This window comes from Ipomoea triloba, chromosome 3 (genome assembly GCF_003576645.1).
Source record: "Ipomoea triloba cultivar NCNSP0323 chromosome 3, ASM357664v1".
NCBI classification, from domain to species: Eukaryota; Viridiplantae; Streptophyta; class Magnoliopsida; order Solanales; family Convolvulaceae; genus Ipomoea; species Ipomoea triloba.
Window position 1 is genome coordinate 4,257,540 of NC_044918.1, and position 5,335 is coordinate 4,262,874.

The window sequence follows — 5,335 nt, forward strand, 5'->3', positions numbered from 1 at the left end:
TTTTTTTTGACTGCTAGGTTTAGATTGTGAGATAGAAATGCTGATACCCTTTAGTGGGTTACTTAATTGGGCTATGTTTTGGCCCATTTTCTTGGTCAAACCTGGTCCATCTACAATAACTGTTCAATTGGGTCTCGCCTGGTCCAATTCAGTCGACAATATTAAAACAAAAATGAGTTTTTTTTTAAAAAGCATTATGGATTTGTTTTAATTTTTGGACCATTTGTTTTTACTCCAAAGTACTGATTTTGTGGCCCAATCTTTATTCCCTTCAAGAATTTCTGTGACATAAAAAATATTCCCATTTTTTTGTCGAGACCTGAGATTATTAATTGAAAAATTGGGCCTATTATGTTTTTCTTGGCTCAATTCATAGATTACAATGATGGACTACTTTGTTAGAAAAATTGAATTGAGCCTATTTAAGTTCTTACATTCTAGGATAATTTAATTTGGACTTACAATCAAAGCAGTTATATGATTTTTGGGTCCTTTTGTTTCAAAGCATTTGAACTAGTTTTAAATGCTCGCCCCATTTGATTTTAGATTTGGGCTTAATTCTTTCATTAACCCATATCCTTAAAATCTTCTTTCATCATTTGTTATTTTCGGCCTTGCTTTGCCCAAATTCGGCCAATAATAATCCAAAAATAATGATGAACCTTTTTGGTTTATTAAAAGAATTGTGGGCTTGCTTTAAATTCTGGACTCATTTTTATTTAAAGTTTTGGGCTTTAATAATCCCAATTTTTGGATTAATCTAGTCCTTTATAATATTCTTCCGTCATTTTTGGGGCCTAAGAAAATGTTGGGCTATCTGATTTTGGTTACGAGAATCATTGATTTGGGCCAGTTTTTTTTTTTACTATTGATGCCATTTAAATCATTCTTTGAATTTATTATTGATGCTCCTAAATTAAATTGCTAGTTTGTGCAATTTATTTGGCTGACATGATTTTATGAGTTCATATGCATATTCGGTTATATTTGCATGATATATAGTTTCTTTTGCGAATAATAAGTGGATTCTTGTTTTTAGCCAGCCATAGTATATATAGATTTTTTTTGAAAAATCTAGACCTTGGTTGTTATCTCCAAAATATGATTTTACCAATCTTATTTTGGACGGGAGCACGTCTTTAACGTAGGCCATTGAAATTGATATTTATCTCAATCTCATACCCTGTAGATAGCCCTATAAAAATCCCTGAAGGATTGCTTTGACTACAAATATCATTGGTCCTTTCTAAGTCACAATATTGGCTGATTTAACTTTAGATTTCATGGTTTTCCGTCAGTAACTGACTTAATCAGCTATACACAATTGTGTCCGAAACTTAAGTTATTCAACTAGTCGAAGACAACTTCATATAACTTTTGGCCTAGCAGCAAAGTATGTTTCACGTGTGGATATAAAAGGCACTGTTCACGTGCGTGCCAAACCCTGCCATTACAATTATTTGATATTCTTTGCTTTAATTTTATTAAAGCTATTTTGGCACTTTTTGAAGAAACATACCATGCTTATGATTATTTGGTGTGCCATAAAAGTTATGCCAAGACCCAAACAAGTATTGATATCTTTTTGGGGGACATCATACTTGACATATTCAAATCTAACTCACTGCATATCAATATAAATCCCCCATCAACCTAGTACGTGTACACATTTCCCATTCTGCGTTCCTTTTTTAGTGTGCAGTCCAATTATTATCACCACCATTGCGTATCTTTATGGGCTATAACACTCCGTTTGTTTACATAGAGCCCATGATAGGGAATCAATAGATACGCTGACTGCATACTGAAGATCTGTTTCACGGCATTAGGGGGAGATATATCCAAATTTAAATGCCGAGAAATCCATGAAATGGAATGATCTTCATTGTAATCCACGTACCAGTAAGACTGAACTCGAAGTTCACCTATTTGCGATATTAGCAAATAATCTGCCAAATATATACCAATAACGTATATATACACTGATCATGTTGATCAGAAAAGAGTGACAAGGTCCATATATAATCCCCAAAATTGGACCAAATAATATATATCTCGATACTCCTTGACGCCAGAAGTGTAGGAGATCTATCGGTTTAAGAGATATGAATCATAATATATACTAGATCTAGCAAAGAAGCATTGTCACTTTTGCCTTAAAAAGAATTATGTCCTGAAGACATTTGTCCAGAAGACGAAAACCCTAGTAAGGTGCACCAAACAAACATAATACTAGGGATACGGAACAATCAGATCTTATGCTGGGAAATGTTAACGATCTGATTAAAAATTATCATGATTTTGGGAGAAAATTTTAAAACTGTTGACAACACACGCCTATATAATTGTTCATTTAAATAAACTGGATCCAGGTGAGATGCCAGAAGCATCCTCATTATTTAATATTTAAAGGAGCAATTAAGGCAGAGCTCAACTCGCTAAAACAGATTCTCTTGACAATACACACACCATTGAATAATAACCCTGTTGGTTACAAATGGATGTTTGTACGAAAGAGAAATGAAAACAATAAGGTGATATAATAGCGAGTGTTTGTAGCATATGGGTTAACGCAGAAACCCTTGATTAATTTTAATCAAATCTCCCATATACGATGACATTAAGTTCAGCTATACAAGATAATTGGCAGTACAAACTTAGATATGCAGCTAATAAACGTCATGACCATATGACAATAAGGTCTTTGGACAATATGATCATATTTTGATTAACATTGTCCTTACAATGAAATCAACTATAGTTCCTAATGCTCTAAATATCCTCCAATTTAAAATTTGTGGGAAAACCAATGTGTGTTTTCTCATAGATCACTTGGTAATGATTGCATTTGAACTCCACTCCAAGTTAGTTATGTGTGTTCTATCTCCACTGACTTATGGGAGGATAATAAAAGTGTGTTTTTAAGTAGGTATGGTTAAGGAATATTGACTATATTCAACCTACATAGGCTCCAGAAGAGTCACGAGATCATTGTATAAAATGTTAACTTATAGTGACAATCTTGAAGATTGTCATATCATCTCCTCTACGTTCCTTTTGAAACAGTTATTCTATTTTAAGCAATGTAGAAATCGAAGATTGTTATCTTCAGGGGGAGATGTGGACTACATTTACTTAAATCAATCTTGAAGATTGGGTGGGTCCTAAAAGGACCAACAATTGTACCCTTTTACAATCTATATACCATGTACTCTTTTCCTCACTAGATTTTTCCTATTGGATTTTTCTAGTGTGGGTTTTAATGAGGCAGGAGTATAATATAATAAACGGGGAGAAAGTTGCAAATAAATACTTAAATAGACAAACCCCGAAAATCCTGAAGATGATGCCCTGGAGGCTTATGATTGTACTCTTTTTCCTTTAACTAAGTTTTTCCCACCGGGTTTTCTTAAGTTAAGGTTTTTAACGAGGCAATCAGGAAGGTTGTTGTCCTTAGGGGGAGCAACAACATACACATAAATTATTGGTCCAGAAGACCACCAAATCTTGAAGATTAAACGCAGAAAGTTATGGTTGTACTATTTTCCTTAACTAAGTTTTTTCCCATTGAGTTTTCTTAGTGTAAGGTTTTTAATGAGGCAACTAGGACTATACATGAGTTTATAAATATCATGTACTATTTTCTTCAACTAGGTTTTTCCCACGTGGTTTTCCTAGTGAAGTTTTTAACGAGGCATGAAAGTCTTTGAATATACCATTCATATACCCTGTACTCTTTTTGTCTAGGTTTTTCCCACAGGGTTTTCCTAGCAAGTTTTTATGAGACAAGATCGTTGTCAAATAATGTCCAAGGGGGAGTGTTATAAATAAATATTTGTGGCCATTATTGTTAGCATTGTAACGGTTCTAACCTATAACGGTCATTATTTATGTTGGTTTTATTACTAGTATTATATATGTATTCCTATGATGTAATAACAATGACCAGTGAATGAGAATGCTCTCCTTCTTCTTGTCTCTATTCTTTCTCTGTTAGTTTAACTTGTTCATAACTTTGCAACTCACCATTCACGGTTAGGAGTTAAAGGCCAACGGACATCAAAATCTCAACAGTCTGATGATACTTGTGTTACTATCCCAATTCTTGAATAAGTGATCACAAAATCGAACTTATATTAAAAAATATATAGTTGTCACACAATAGAAAAAATGATTTCATTAAAATTTAAAATTTTAGATATAATTTTTTTTTTTCAAATCAAGCAATAAACAGTAAATAAATAGAGCATTAAAAGCTCAGAAGATCGGCTTCCGGAAGATTTATAGAGAAGGAAATAGTCATCAGAGAAACCGAGTGAAGCTGTCACTCCGATTGACGATCATCAAGACAACGACGGAAGAAAGGACCTAATTTTCGTATGAAAAATAAAAAATTTAATTCTTGAAAACATTATTTTAGAAACTTTTTAGTGCAATTTATCCTCCTGTGAAATTTACCTGCACTCTTTGACTGCAGTTTTCCCATTGAAAATCAAGAATATATCCCCTTCTATACTACTTTTGTTTCTTGGTTACTGATGAATTGAGACTCAATATTACATAGTAGCACAGCAGTGTAATCAATGGGGAATTGCTTCGGATGGAGGACTGCTTACTCTAGCTCTGGTATCATACACAGCTCTTCATTCTCCTTTTTCACTCCAGGCAGAGCTTTCTTTCCTGGATTTCATTCTTTTCTTCTATGTATTCTTCAAGGAAGGGTCTTTTACAGTAAATGGTTAATTTAAAATTTGATTTTTTTTTTTTTGGAAAATTTACAATTTGATTATGCTTTACTTTCACTGTTTGTTTATACTTTGGAGAAAACTGTTGGTTGTAGTTTTGTGGACAATTCACACTTGAACAGTTAATGTTAATTTCTGTTTTTTTTTAGGAGATGTTTGGTTTGATGGAAAAAATTTTCTAAAGCCTTAAAATTGAGGAAAATTAAAATTTTCTATGTTTAGTTAATGGAAAACATTTTCCTTACCTCATTCTAAATATTTTATTTTCCATGGGAAACTTTTTGTCCTCACCCTACTTTATTAATTACTCTTATTGAGTTATTGTTATTATATTATTATTGTTGTGTAGGATTATATTTGTCTTTATACTCATTATTCCTTACAATTCCAAATCCAATCAAACAATGGATTCAATATTCTTAGTAACTTCTTTTATGCCGACCAAACAATGTAATTAATTTTCTCAGTAATTTCTTTTCCATGAAATTTCAATTTCATTTCTCCTCAAATATTTTTCGCGAACCAAACGACCGTATAGTGTTTATGGAGCTCCATGGGCAAGATTTTTTTTTTTTTTTTTTTTTTTTTTT

The 5,335-nt window shown here is 32.6% G+C and overlaps 1 pseudogene; it reads left to right on the plus strand.

Moving 5' to 3' along the window:
* Positions 1 to 4,297: 4,297 nt before the first annotated feature.
* LOC116014104 overlaps positions 4,298 to 5,335 on the plus strand; it is a 6,485-nt pseudogene continuing 5,447 nt past the window's right edge.